At 41.8% G+C, this 15,718-nt stretch overlaps 1 protein-coding gene across 8 annotated transcripts in view; it reads left to right on the top strand.

The window, feature by feature from the left end:
• The first annotated feature begins 6,356 nt into the window (after positions 1-6,356).
• Positions 6,357-15,718, top strand: part of TMEM108 (transmembrane protein 108) — a 359,971-nt gene continuing 350,609 nt past the window's right edge. For 6 of the 8 annotated variants that reach the window (XM_042956441.1, XM_042956442.1, XM_042956437.1 and 3 more), the window contains exons 1-2: positions 6,357-6,437; positions 13,146-13,264. The gene's annotated coding sequence lies outside the window, so the exon portion shown is untranslated. Of the gene's footprint in view, positions 6,438-8,205; positions 8,250-13,145; positions 13,265-15,718 lie in introns of those variants that run through there. The other 2 variants (XM_042956439.1, XM_042956440.1) reach the window with 2 other exon arrangements.

Here is a 15,718-nt window from a genome sequence, read left to right as displayed (position 1 = left end):
CGGATGCTCAACTGACTGAGCCACCTAGGTAGGTGCCCCAAGGAAGGCCTTTCTGACAAGAAGTCCTTTAAGCAGAGACCTGAGTTCAATAAGGGAGGGAGGTCCCCTGAAGATGCAAGGTGGCTGGAGGGGGCAGCCACAGCAGAGTATTCCAGCCAGAGACAAGAGTGGGTTTGGTATATTTGAGGAACAGTTAAGAAGGCTGGAGCTGAGTATCAGGGGATAGAGAGGTGGGGATAAGATCAGAAAAGTGGCTGGTGACAGGTAGAGATGGTGAGACATGTCAGAGACATTTTAGCTCGAGTCAATTCAACAAAGATTTACTGAGCTCCAACTATGCGCCATGACCTGGGGGCTTCAAAGATGAATGAATCATGGTCTCTGTCTTTATGCAACTTACAATATAGAGTATATCACATGACTTAGACTAAGTAAATACAGTTTGATGAATGCTACGCCTTAATACTAAGCAAGTGGGTGGCCATTGGTTGAGTTCTCTCAGAAGTGGACCCTGAGCCAAGCATTCAGGCACTAGTGATTTAAAAGGAAGTGCTCCTAGGAGGAACTTAGAAGAGCCAGGTAAGGGTGGGATTTCAAGCAACAGATTCAGCCTGAACTATAGGGAGTCGTGTAGTGTAAATTACACTGCAGAGTCTGTCACACTTTGAAGCAATTGAGCTGAATTTTTATACATGTATATCTGCTAGTCATTGAATATGGGCTCCCCAAGAGGGTGGTGTCACTCTCAGGTACTTTTGGTTCCATATAGGTGAGATGGCTTCAATATCGAAGGTAATTGTCTGAAAATTATAACAAAGGGAGTAAAAGCTGGGGGATGAGAGCACAGAGCTGGTGAAAGGGATCCAAGGGGATCTTGGTTGGGAATCAACATTCTCTACCCCAGGGCTAACAAAGCTTCAGGCAGCTTCCCCAGGTGGAAACCAGCCCTATTTTCTTGGCTTTGTGCCCTCGGCATCTAGTCCAGTTCTTACTCACCATAGAGAACCTCAGAGATGTCTCTGAGTGGGAACGAATGCATGCATGAACCCACGCCAGGCTAAGGAATTAATCTTGAGAATTTTTAGAAATCATTTGGCGGAAGCCACATACCCCAATATTGCATCTTCATAGAGGATGCTAAGCTCTTCTGCATAGGAATGGCAAGCTGGTGGGAATACAGTTCAGAAATCTGGGAGGTATAGCCATAAAAATAGCATATAAACTCAAGTATGAGCAAGTGAGAAATAATACATCTAAGGGACAAAAAGTCCAAACATCTTAGAGCATGATGTATTCTATTAAAAATTTCAAAGAAAAAAAAACCCCAGTGGAAATAATCTATTTAAATTTTCAAGAAAACATTTAGTTTTGTCAGCAGCTAATTTTTTGTGACTTGCTGTTGGACAGAGAGGGACATTTTCTCATAGAGAACTTGCTTAAATGTAGACAAGAATTAATATAGGTGAGTGGTACTAGGCCATAGTGCTCTGAATCAGAGTTGTGTCAGGCACTAGGGAGGGCTGGGAGGTATCTCTTTGGGTGTCAGTTCTGATTAGTTGAAGTTGGAAGCCAATGACACACTATTGAGAAGGAGTCCAAGGCCACATCCAGGTTCAGGAGAAAACTATTACTAATAGCTAATGTTAATTTAGCACTTCTATGCCCCAAATGCTCCTAAGCATTTTATATTATTTAATCACCTCATTAACTTGTAAGAGGCAAGTACTTGTATTGCCATTATTTCCATTTTGCAGATGAGAAAACCATGGAACATTTCTCCAATATCTTCCAAGGGCCAAATTGTCCACATTTGCACAGGTGGTAAGTGGAAGAACCGGGATTTGGTCTTAGATTCTACTCAAAATCACTAGAATAGAGTTGAATGCCATGGTTGATTACTGGAGGGAGGAATGGCATATCATGCATTTTCATCCTCTCATTCTGGCCTTTTCCTCACCCTCCAATCATGCTCCTTCCCCTTTCAAATCTAGTCAAATTAAACTACGTTCTCTTCCCCAGTGTCCATACTCTTGAATGGGCTACTGCTAGTCCTGGAGCACCCAGCCTCTAGCCCTTGGCAACTTAACTCTTACTACTTCTTTGGAATTCAGTTCAGGCATCACCTTGCAGAAAACCTTCCCTGATTTCATCAATCAGAATTGGTGCTCCTTCTAAGTGATTTCTTATAGAGTTATGAATCTTGCTGGTAACATAACACTTTTTATTGTGAATTGTGGTGGCTTACTTCTCTTCAAATGAGCTGAAAGAAAAGCACATGTAGTGTTTTTATTGAATGAATGAGACCTGATACCTCCCCTTCTCTCAGCTCCAAACTATTGGTATTGTCTTCTAAAAATTACCTGTTTTCCAGGTTCATTTTTGTAATTGTAAAACACAGGTGTTGGACCAGTTGGAAGTTCCAGCTGTTATCTTTTTCATATATCAGGTTGGGAACTTCCAAATACTCAGTAAAAATTTTACCCATTTACATTTGTTCTCTATTATATGCATACAATATGGTATTTCCTTCCATAAATCACTCTCTCTCTTTTGTAGCAAAGCTTGCTAAATGTGCTATCTTCATCTAAAACAATCAATTTGTTGGGAGAGATACGTGGGTGCTTTGTATTAAAAATGTTTTATTTCTTAAGTTGGAAGTGGTATGAAGAGGCATATAATATCAATGTGTATGTCATTATATACACATGTTTTAGTATGATTATTTTATAACAATATAAAAACATTCATATTCTTTATGTATAACAAATTATAGAATTAATTATAGAATAAATCCTATAAAAATATAAAGGAAATGAACTTACCTAAAAAATGTCCAGTGTGTTAGGTTAAATCAGTACACAGTTACACTGAATGAAAAAGAAGGTTAACACCGATAAGCAGCGGGGGCTGGGTGGCTCAGTCGGTTAAGCGTCTGACTTCAGCTCAGGTCATGATCTCACAGCTCATGAGTTTGAGCCCCACGTTGGGTTCTGTGCTGACAGCTCAGGGCCTGGAGCCTGCTTCAGATTCTGTAGGTGTCTCTCTCTCTGCCCCTCCCCCACTCACTCTCTGTCTCTCTCTCAAAAATAAATAAACATTAAAAATTTTTTAAATAAATAAAACACAGATAATAGATACAAAATGTTATTCTGATCAGATTTATGTGAGAGATGGAGACTAGAATCTTGGGTAATATTGGGTCTTCATGAAGGAAATCAGTTAAGTTGAGAAAAGCTATTTATTGATAGATTAAAACAAAATTAGCAATTATAAAGTAATCTGTAGGGGTTCTGATCATTAATGGAGCACTGGATAGATTTCTGTAGACTTGGAAGTTTTCATCTATCTCTTTTTTTTTCAAGTAAACCTAAAGCTCTTTCTAAGCAATTTGTGGAGGGTATTGGTGGTGGGGGTTGGGAGGGGGGTGGTAGCTTAAGCTAACTCATGATTTAAATCAGATACATACATATCCATTTCCTGAAATAGGATAGCCAGTTTATGTACGTGAGGCAGGCAGACTGAAAAACAGAAAATGAATGACAGCCTGGATGTTCTTTTTTCTAATACTTAACCTCAAGCAAGAATCTCTTTGTTTCTTGTTGTCATTTTTTTGTAATGATGACACTCACAAAGAGAAAAATAAACGCTTTTTTTCTTGTTAAAAATTTACATTATTCGTGCTAAATATCAGTGAAAACTGTCCTCATTTTACCCAGTAGATAAAGATACAAGTTTATAAGGTGAGAAAATCTTCTCCCCATCGGAATGCAGTGAAATATATTTTTAAAAGTGTCAGAGCAGGAGGGAAGCTAGTTTGCAGGCTCCCACATTAGGCTTCCATTTTTCTGATGTGGCAAATAAAGTCAAGTTTGGGCAAGGTGGCTATTGTTGGCACAACGTTCTGAGGGGACCTCACTAATTCAGTTAAAAACTAGGTCAAATTCTGCTACTGCAAATAACACTCCATAGAAAAACTCCATGCAACAACAGCTTTCTAAGATCCAGGCACTAATCTCTTTATTTCACAAAATAAGAGAATTTGGCAAAAACCCAGGAAAAAGAAACTGGAATCTCTTGGAATTCTTTAAAATAAAATAAGGTTTATTTAGCTTGCATGGCAAACTAAACTAATAGCACATCTATTTTCCTTGAGGGTTTGCCTATAATGTATATGTTCTGTATCGGGAGGTACCACTTGGACTCAAATTTAACTAGTACAGCTTCAGAATTGTTACAGGAGAGGCTAGAGGAAGTTCAGGATGGCGATGCTGGGAATCTGTATTTGAACAAGTATTCCAGGTGATTCCATTGCACTTTGGGAAGAGCCTCAGAGAATAACTCTTAATACTGCTCAAATAGACATTTGCTTTTAGTTAAGAAGAGCATAAAACAAGCAAAGATATCAACAGACTTGATTAGTTTAGTGGTTAAAAGGTAATAGTTTCTTTTCTTTAAATATTTAGTCAATCAACTGGAATTAAACTTAGTTGTGGACATGGCTTTTAGATTTGTTCCACTGGACAGGTGTATCTATTACCTGTGAATTATTTTCGGCCTTTAAAAACAGTCTTCTTACAAATTATGTGGAAACTTTCCTCTTCTCAGAGTCTTTATGTCCTTAGTGATTTGTGTTGCAGAGTTGGTTTTCCCTTGTTAAAGAATGAATCTACCAACCTAGCAGCTTATGCAGGTATTCTCAGGCAAGCCTGGGTACAAACCACCTGTAGATCTTTTAGAACCTCCAGTTGCTGAGGCTGCCCTCCTTACCCCAATCAGAATCTCTAAGCATATGGCCCAAAAACCCATTTCCTTAAAAGTTTTACTGTGCAGCTAGGCTTGAGATCCAGTGGTTTAATGATAGCAAAAGAAACTTTGAGACTTTCCAACATAATCTTCTTGATTGGACATTTCTTTACTGTTGGTATAGCTAGAACCATTGTTGTTCTAGGTTCAATGTATTCCATGAAACTCTGGATTTTGTGCCAAGCCATCTCTGATACACATACTGTGATGAATAGTGTCTAAGATTGCTCAGGGGGCTTTATTTCCCGGGTTGATAAGCCCAAGACAGACACACTGACAAAGGTGAAGTTTTCTCTAAGTGGCAGTTTGATCTTCTTGATAAACAGTGACAGAAAACTGCTTGAAGCAGTGTCATACCATCTGGTCTGAAGAGCTGCGGAAAGAGGGTTTTGAAGAATTTAGCACTTAGGGCTTTGAATCACCTTGGTACTCTATTGGGTAATGTGAGCTTGACTATGCTGAACAACAAAGGTTCTAGCTGACAAGTCTGAACACATTTAGGTTCAGGTAAAGTTTTGAGAGATGGTGGAGGCACAGGACTTCCTCACTTCCAGACTCTGATATTACTGACAGAAGGACGTCTGGGCAATTTTTAAGATCCCTATGGTAGGAGATTTATTTTACAACACCTCTGGCTTATGCCTGAATCGTGCAAGATGCTGAGACCATTAGTACCCTGAATGTTTTTCCTATATGCTTCTTCCTGAGCTTGTCTATATAGTTCCATGACAGAATGTAAATTTCCAGAAAGCAAAAATTATTTCTGTCACTTCTCTAAGGGTTTAGCACAGTCACATTGAGACACACCTGCTGAATACTTTAGAATGAAAGTAGACCTAGTGTTCTCTGCTGGGAGCATTCAGTCCCCACTTCTAGTTTCCACACTCTAACCATCAAGTTTGGCACAGATCACTGCCCCACTGTCTAGGGGTAGGTGATATGGGAATTAAATACACCTTCCCTCAGCCGGTGCCCAAATTATGAGTGTCACCAGAACACCCCATGTTTACTCAGTCCCTGGAATGCTTTCTATCACTGGTGAAAGGAAAAGGTCGTGGAACTTTCACATAACATGGAACAAGGGCTATAACCATTTTCTCACAGGTGCCCTTAAAATCTTGCTACTCAAAGCGTAGTCCTCAGATCAGGAGCATCATCATCACCATCTAGAGCTGGTTAGAAAGGCAGAGTATCAGTTTTCCATCACAAATTTACTGGATCTGAATCCTCTTTAACAAGATACCCAGGGGATAGCTATTCATATTTAGAATTTCAGATATCAATTGATGTATTAATTCATTCATTGAGCAAAAACAGCTCCGGAAAACAAATCCAGCCCTTTGTGCCCGCTTCGCACCGGCTCCGCACGGTAGCAACCGAACCCCCAGGGACATCGGAGCGGGTGTTGCCGAGGGCAATTTGGTGATTGGCTGGTCAGGCCACGTGATAGGCGGGGGGACTTTCCTGTAACCTGATTGGCTCTCGCGGACTCTGACGGCCAGTGTCGGGGCGGGCCTGAGCCGGGACGGAGAGGCGCGCGCGGGGGCGCGAAGGCACGAGAGCGCGAGTGCGCGTGCGCGAGCGGCGGGGCTTTCTCCGGAGCCGTCGGAGGGAGCCGGAGCGCTTCTCCTGAGGTAAGCGCAGCTGCGGGGCGGCCCTCTGCCCCTCAGCGGCTGGTGCGGACCAGCGGGTGGCCAGGGCAGGGCTGGGCGAGGTGGAGGGAGAAGTCTGGGGTCCGCCCTCCCCAGCAGCTCTGCTCCGGGTAGGATGCAGACTCGGGCTCAGCCATGCCCGTTGGTGCCTCGGTTTCCCTTTTTCCCTTTTCCTACCCTCCAAATGCACCTTCCCAGCCCCCTCACCATGGTGACGAGTCCGCCCGAGGGGAGTTGCCCACCTGGCAGCTTCGTCTCTGCCTTTGTTTCCCGCCTGGAGGGATGCTGGTATCGGCCCCCTCCCCAGGTAAAGAGTGAGCGTGGTGGGGCGGGAGCATCACGGACGCCGGACTTGGGCTGGGGCCTGGGAGAAGATGGCTTTAATGCAGTGGGACCTGTCACATGTGAGAAGGAAAGGGAAAAAAAAAAAAAAAATGTGTCACTTTAGCCAAGCGGCGGGACTCGAACTAATCCGGCGGCGAGCAAGCCGAATTCCTAGCGCAGCTGTGCGGGCGGGGGTGGGGGGCTTGACCGGTGGACCGAGCCCAAGTGTTGCTGGTAGAAGGCTCTCCGGACCTGCACGCCAGCTCGCACCCCAGAGTTGCATCGAAACTGAACGCTTTCAGCCTGCCGAGGGAACCTAGGTTTTCGTTAAGGGGTGAGAAAAAAATTTTAAAGCAGTTGGGCGCTGGTCTAAATAAGAGGTTACATTAAGGAATTATAGATACAGCGAAACTGATGACTGGTAAACTGTGAGGAGGGAAATGCCTGCAGTGAACTGCAGACCAGACCGTCACAGTGAGATTCTCCTTCAAGAAGATAGGGATTTGGGGTGTGTGTGTGGGGGGGGGGGATTATCTCTGTAAACTGAGGTCTTTCTGGGCTGCTGGAGAGAGTAATTATTTTAAGCGTGTTAATGGCCTGTAGGGAGAAGGGAAGGCATGGTGTAAATTACACCTGTTCAGACCTCAATTCTTTGAAAAGTGCCTGTTTAAAGACCATTTGGATGCCAAAACGGTTTGTGTGTTGGGGCTGGAGGGATGTCTCCTTTAAGTCCTACTTTAAAAGGGGGAGGCGGTTGTGTGCAACACATCTGGTTTCCTACTCCATTTCCCCAGACCTGTAATAGCAAGGCCATACTGTCTATCTTATGATGAAATATTAAAAGTCCCTTCAGTTTTCCACTAATTTGTTGGATGTATCTTGTAGTCTACTTGGTAAATGGCTCATCGGTCATTAGGATTTTTACCATATGCTGGAGTTTCACCGTAATCTATTTCGAACTTATTCTGGCGTGAGCTGGATGAGAATCTGTCTCCCTGACTCCTTGGAGACATGCTGTTTCAAAGCCCTTTCATTACTCTTACCTTCCCCCATGCAAAGTTTTGTTTCTTCGGGAAACAGTGCAATGCTTCAAACATCTAAGACTCGCATCATGCCTGTGAAGTGCCTGCACTTGCTAAGAAATCAATTTACTTGGCAAGTTAAAACAAATTGAAGAGGGAACACTTAAATTTGTTAGGGGAAATCAGGACATTTATCAGCTGCAGCAAATCAACTTTTTGATGGTTGTCTGAAGTGAATGGAAGTAAAAGAGGTTGCTGCAAAGCTTTGGGGGGATGTAACAAATGACCCTAGTAAAGTGAATATAGATCATCACCTGATAGATTGGAATATAAAGTATAATTAGTGGGAATAATTAAATTTGTCAGTGTTTTTTTTTTTTTTTTTTTTTTTTTTTTTTTTTTAGGTGGCATGTGATGGTGGGGAGAAGGAATTCTGAAGGTGGAGTAGGTGGTATAGTTTGAAAAGATGTGCTTTTATGTTTAGAAAAATGTCATTTATGTAAATCAGATAAAGGTCACACTATGTTTACATTTAGCCTTTGGCGGAGAGGCAGGGGTTTTAAAAAGGTAGAGAAACATTTATAGGCTTATCCTAGGGAAAAGAGGGAGATGGGCTGGCTTAGTTCATCTTGAGGGAAGCAGTGTGCCTCAGTGACCTGCAAGACAAGGTTTTATTTTCTGATTCAATGAAAGCCCACTAATGTTGCTTTCCACGCAACCACAAAATCATTTCATTTCTGTCATTTCTGTCCTCTGGGTCAAGAGCGGGGAGGATGGAGAGCAAATGAGAGAGATTAGAGTCCGACCTGCATACCTAAGCAATCGTGTCCTTTGCACAGGATCTGTGTCACATTGTGTAAACATAAGAGCCTTCACATTGAGAGGGGTCTGAGCATCTTCCCTAAGACCTGTGCTACAAGATACAGCTGGATAACATTGCCACAGGTGGGGCATGGGTGAGATCATCTGATACAGAAGCACTGGAGGAAATGTTTAATTCAGTGAGGCTCCGCTGCTTGCCTTAGAGCCTTGAGGAGGCATTTCCAGGCAGAGCTCATTATTGGCTAGCCTGGCTGGGCTGTATATGGCTTCCACAGGACCTGCCTTTCGTGATGGAGACTCCTGTGGAGGTTCCGCTTCTCAGGTTGTAAGCATCAGTTAGGTTCGTTACATGCTCTAGAAAAGAAAGGCTCACAAAGACACAAATCTAGCCTGCCATTCTTTCAGGTCCTTGGCTCCTGTCACCCATAGGCTTCCAGAAATAAGTTGTGCCCTCCCTACCAGTAGATGGCACTGCTGTCTCTGGAATTCCTGGAGGAGATGAAACACAGAGCTGGCAAACCAATGGTGCGTCGCCTCCAGATTGTGAAAGGCTGTGTCAGCTGTCAAAAAGAATCTAAAAAAAAAAAGTTCTCAAGGCCAGAACTGTTTATATTAGGTGGGAATAATGTGTGTTACGGGGATTGAGGAATGGGTACAATTTGCTGGTGGTGTGTAGGAGAAAGGGCAGAGGGTAAACTGACAATTAAGCATTGTATCGTAGGGTTTAAAAGCTCTTGGCATACGTTTTGGTTAATTGAACGTGAGGTTGAAATTATGATTCAATCAAAATTCCCCAAAATTTAATAATTTCTAATTCTTTGCATATAAAGCTAGTTTACACACATGGATAGGACTATGGAAATATACATGTAACTTTTAAACCTGATGAATATCCAGTAATTACATGCTGTAAAGATAGTGGTGAGAATATTAGTTAAACAGTGGTGGTTAAGTTACTGTACTTCAGGGCTGTCCACAGAAGGTAGGTCAAAGTTATTCTGAATCAGTTTCTTCCAAAACTTAGAAATTCCTAACAAATATTTTAAGGTTTTCTTAGCTAGTGCTCTTCTTTCAAGATTACATTATTCCAAATCTTGAATTTTGGTTTTATTAACCTTATTAGCCAGGGTTCACTTATCCATTCCCCTGTTTTGAAATAGCTATTCTTTCTTTGTTACTGATTGTTCTTTGAGATGGAGTTTGTAGCCATATTTGAAAGAGGAGAGTGCTGTTGACAGTGAGGTTATAATGTATATGGGAGCCTCCGTTTTGACCCTGCTTGAGCTGCAGGATGCTGCCTCTGGGTGTCATTACCCCAGTCACCTGCTTCCTCGTGCAGTTCCCTTCCTGTGGCTCAGCTTATTTGAGGTTTATTTCTGTCTCCAAGAGAGCTGATTAGCTGGTCTTTACTACCAATGCCGAATCCTGAAATCCTGCTGGTGCTAGATGGCGGTAGTCACAACAGTCTTTTGCTTCATTATGTGACCTCAAATAAATCTTTGCCTTTCTGAGCCTCCGTTTTCTTGCCCGATCACTGGGATTGCTGAGGTGGTGTGTGTCTATTAAAATCTCTTCCAGTCTTAAATTCTGTGGCATGGTGACTCCCATAAGGTATTTCTGAAGCCTCTGAAAAATTCTCTTACAGAAGGTAATTTCATACTGTGAGCCTAGGGCAAAAAGAAATCTCACTAATACTTCTTCCCAGAGAAATGATTATGCATTGTCTTAAAATCCTAATAATTCAGAGTTGGAAGAAACCCTAAAGGTGGTTTAACTCAACTTTCTCATTTTATAGGCAGAGAGTTTCAAATAAGAACTAAGTGATAGAACTAGTTAGTGGTAGAGAACTAGGACCTGAGCTCAGACTCCTCTCCTTCTTCACTTCTTCAGTGTTGCCTTCTCCACTTGCCATCAGGACTCAGAATATGCTGTGTCTACAGGGCTGGAGCCAAGAAAATTCTCTGAGTAATTCCTTAATGTGGCATTTTAAAGCCACAGCATGAATAACATTGAGTTGGGGTAGAAATTCAAGGTCAGGCTTTTCTTTGCAGCTGTTCTTTTCCTCACTGACTGATCCTCAGCAATATTCTTTATGTGCATCTTTGGGTTTTTAAAACTTTTTTGCATGCTGTTTCCTATAAGAAAAAACTTTCATCATCCTAGAAGAGTCACTCCCCATTATATAGTCTTATATTAGGTTCATGGAATTCTGAGTGCTCTGTGGAAAAAGTATTTCCGTATGATGGTCATCTTTCATAATCTTATATATTTTATCTTATACATTTAGCACATTATTCTGAGAAGGAGTTTCTTAGGCTTCAATAGACTGTCAAGGCCAGGGGAGTGGGGAGTGGAATCCATGGCACAAAAATAGGGTAAAAATTCTAGAGTCTAGAATAGGTTGTGGAAAATTGTCAGTATGAGAGAATATTTGAGGAGCTAAAGACACTACGGTGGATGAGGATTGGGGGCGGGGGGACAGGGTGGGTAGCATACAAAAGTAAACTTACGGAAGTTCTTAGAACATTTTACCTTTATTAAAATGTTTAAAATTGCTCACTGAATGAAGATGCTAGTAGTATTTTGTTCATGTTGAATTAATAATGGATGTGCAAGTATTGATTTCCATTTATCGTTGCTTGCTCAATAAGTACTCCCTCGTGATTTCAATATCAAGACACTTTGATATTCATGTTGCTTCATTGAAGATAACATGCATTGTAAGAGGGTTCTCTCCCCACCCACCCCACCCCTGCCTATCTGATTTGATTTCAAGATAGTACTTTTCTGACTTGTAACTTGGGGGTTTTTGACTTCTATTTTTCGCTTCTGAAGTCCTATGTTTCACTATTTTTTACTATAAGCTCCTAGGACTCCCCATGATCTCAGAGGTTCAAAAATAACATACATGTCAGGGATTAAAAAAAAATCTTGAGATTCCTTTATTTATCTTTAGGGTTTATCATAGAAACTGCTGCTTCTTGGCTAATTATTTTTTTCTCTTTTCTATTTGCAGCCCCCAATTCTCTTTTGCTAATTGTTCCCCAAATAATAGTGACCCAGTCTGTATATATTGAAAATCTTTTTGTTTTTTGCCAGGGAGTATATAGAAATTAATTTGTGTTCATATTTTGGACATGTGAAACATAACTTTGAAGATCACTACATTTGGAAGAACGTCTGTTTGAAAATCTCTTGATGTCTTTTCCGTGACACCTTGCCTACATTTAGTACCATGGTGATCCAAACTGGTGAATGCTACCTTCTGGTACCTTTTTGGGTATGGGCTAGAATAGTATCTGTTATTGCTTTAGCAGAAGAATAAAAATTACCCTTTGTTTCTCAGGTTATCAGTTGAGTTTATGTAATAATAGAAAAAAGTCAAAAATTTCTGCATTCTTTTTCCAGCACCCTAATTTATTGTGAGATTTGGGGGGCAGTATTGACATCTCTGAGTTTATTTCCTTTTCTGGAAAATAAGAGAGAACAGTGACCACTTAAATTCTTTTCATTTCCAAAATCCTGTGACTCTATGAAATTTTATATGGTACCTAGACTAAACCTATCCTAAAAGTGCTAGCTAGTTGGGAGTTATAATCAAGTTAGTGCCAAGATAAGTCTTGATATCTGCAGATTACTTTTTGGCTTACAAAAATACTCTCTTTCTTTATCTTCTTGTTACTTAAAGTGTAGTCAGAGAACAGCAGCACTGGTATCATCGGGGAGTTTGTGGGAAATGCAGATTCTCAGGCTTCATGCAGGACCTACTGAATTGGAATCTGCATTTCATCAAGGAGGCCAGGTGTTATGTGTGCATGTTAAAGTCTGGGAAGTGCTGCTTTGTCTCATTTTGAGTCTTACATTGACCCTGTGAGGAAGGAGGTATTTTACAGCTAAAATAAATAAATAAACAAACAAACAAACAAACAAGGAACCAAGATTCAGTTAACTAACTAAGCCAAGTGTCTTACCCAGAACTCTCTACACCAAACATAACACTGTCATCTTGATTGGGCTGGAGCCAGCCCCTGTATGATGGATAGTAACTATTAGCTGCCCAGCAGCCATTGGCTTAGGTGTGGCTATGTTACTGATTGTAGCCACTAGAACCTGAATGGAAGTGCAGTAGTGTTGCAGTCCACTTATGGGGGAGAGTGGGGGGGAACACATAAAGAGAATGCCTATGTGAGCTTCCATGCTGTTTTCCATGCCTGACTGGTTGGAATGGAGAGGATTCTTAGGGCAAGCTTGGAAATTTAGTTTTAAAAAAGGTGGCAGGACATTCATTAGCCTTGGTGCCTGGATCACTGCATGAGGGAGAGCCACTCCACTGACCTGTTCACCTGTTCAGTATGTATATGGGAACCAGAGATAAACTTTTATTGAGCTTGAGCCATTATATGTGTTTGCGTCTATATGTTAAACACTTAGGCTACTCACAAATTTACTTGAGCAGTGACTCTGGACTTGAAGTTATGGAACTTGTGGCCTAATTCATTCTTTTACTTTTTGTCTTTGACAGTTGGTGATCGATCAGTGGTGGTCCAATATGCAGAAGTGAGTGAGTGATGAAAAGCAGCAGAGCTGATGGGTTATGAGGATGTAAGTGTGTTTGAAGGCTCTCTCACCCTCTACTCCAGGGTAAGTCAAAGGCATTCTCTGCCATTTTCCTGGGTTTACTGTCATAGAGGCTCTGGTCTCAGTAGCTTCTTGGAGTCAGTACAATGAGGTACTCTGTGAAAGTTTCCCAAAGCCTATATTGATTCAACTAACAGACACCATGGAAATCAACAATTATGAAGACAAAATTCAATAGGGTGATGGGATGGAAGTTATGCATGGAAATATCTTAATGCAAGAATTTTCAGTGAGTTTGTATGGGATGTGATTTACATGGGAGGAGCTGGTTGACCTTCCTGATAAATGCTGTAGAGAAGGGAACCAGGCCTAATGGCCTTTTTCTTATAGTTGTATCCTCATGTTCTGCTGCATATAGTTCTCTCTCCAAGCATCCTCTTCTTCCATGGCTTACTGTGCTTAACTTTTCCTTCATTAATTTTTTTCCCCAGGAAGGAAACCACTTATCACAGAGTTGATGATTCCCACTTTGGTGGATAATAGCTAGCAGGTGGTTCTACCTGTTCCATGTTATTTTATCCATTGTCACTGGAAGTCATGTGTCCATTCTCTCCTCTCTTTGCAGTACTAAGTATAATGGATATGGGCATTGGGAGCATTAAACTCAGAGCTGGCTTTAGATTTTCATTTGTGCTGAAGATTTTTAAGACCAGAGGGAGAAACATACTGTTTGGTGTGCCCTTCTCAGAGTACAGGTGGAGGTCCAGGAAGGATAAGTTGAAAGAATGTCATAACTTTTCTGAGTTTCATGGCTTCAAGAGCTTAAACTAAAACCAGACTCCTTGAAGAGAAGAATCATAATTGATACAGATCTAAGCAGAGCTAAGGATGGTTAGCAAAGAGACAGGAGGTTAAAAAAAAAAAAAGGTACTCAGCTGAAAAACTGGACGGAGGGTTGTTTTAAGCATCTCAATTCAATACTGTGGAGCCTTTGGCAGATAATGTCCCATTACCCAGGCTCATACAAAGGGCAGCCAGAAAGACTGATGTCCTTCAGTGTCTCACGTGACTTAGTAATGAGTACAATTTACTGAACGAAATAGACAATTAGGGTCTGTAGATCTCTGGAGATTCCCATAAGCATACATCATTACTGCTCTGGAATAATGCATGTGCTTAGAGATAAGCAAAGTAGAGAAAAGGGAGTTGCAAAGCACTTTAACAACAGAAAAGTCCAGGTGAGCAGCCAGATACACACCATAGCTCAGGGCCTGGAGGTTGCTAGCTCAAGGACCTGGTCTTTGCTAGGTTTTCTCCTTAAAGGAAAGAAGCCAGACTTTGCTAGCTTTCCTCATTTTCCTCTGTGGTTCACATGGATCTTATATTTTTAAAGTAATTAGAAAGTATAGAAGGCCAGAAATAATACTTGATTGGCATGTTCCTGTGTAAATACTGTACAAGGATCAAATTGTAGAGGGAGCCATTCTTTATTGATTAGGGGGGCAAAGAAAGTAATGCTAGAATTGCCAGCGAAGCAGGGGTTCTCATCCTTAACACTGTTGACACTCTGAGCCAGGCAGTTCTTTGGGGGTGGGGTAGGGGAGGGGCTGGCCTGTGCACTGTAGCATGTTTGGTAGGGTCCTTGGCCTCTACCCACTAGATTCTGGTAGCACTCTCTATAGTCAAAAGTGTCTCCAGACGTTACCATATGTCCTCTTGGGGTGGGGGCAGGAAACTGCCAGCGGTGAGAACCACTGCTAAAGTAATACTGCTGAAGGGATTGTTGTTCTGGGACTAGATTTTAATCATTTAGCTTCATTTTGCTACAGTTTCCCTACCTGTAAAAGAGATACAGCATTAATAAACTCAGTAGCCTAAGAAAGTGATGTACATAGTATTTGTTGTGTGACTACTTGGGGGCTCTATAAATGTTGAGAAATGATGCCTGTTTCCCCAAATTTCTAGGACCCAAGGATCACTCTTAAACTTTGTGAAAGTACTAACTGAGGAATATTGGGAGTTTGAAGAAGGGAGAAGGATTGTTGGTGAGGGAAATGAACAGTACTGGATTCTGATGTTATTTTAAGGCTTCATGTCCTATTTGTTGCAGCAATGTATTCTGAATGAAGGCTTTCTTTTTGGAACATTAAGAAAGAGGGGAGTGAAGGAGGCAAAAAAGAAGGCTATTGAGAAGAATAGTCAAGGAAATTTCTTTAAAAAAAATGGGGCACCTGGTTGGCTCAGTCAGTTAAGGGGTCCAACTCTTGATTTTGGCTCAGGTCATGATCCTACAGTTGTGGGATTAAGCCCCGTGTTGGGCTCAGCACTGGGTGTGGAGCCTGCTTAAAATTCTCTCTCCCTCTCCCCTGCTCGTGTGCATACCCACTCTCTCTCCCCTCTCTCCTCCTCCCCTCCCTCCCTCCTTCTCTCTCTCTCCCCCCCTCCTCTCCCTCTGTCTCTGTCCTCCTCTCCCTCTCTCCCCCTCTCCCTCCCTCTCTCCCCCTCTCCCGCCCTCTC

Source organism: Panthera tigris, chromosome C2 (genome assembly GCF_018350195.1).
Source record: "Panthera tigris isolate Pti1 chromosome C2, P.tigris_Pti1_mat1.1, whole genome shotgun sequence".
Classification (NCBI taxonomy): Eukaryota; Metazoa; Chordata; class Mammalia; order Carnivora; family Felidae; genus Panthera; species Panthera tigris.
This window is presented reverse-complemented; position numbering and strand designations above follow the sequence as displayed.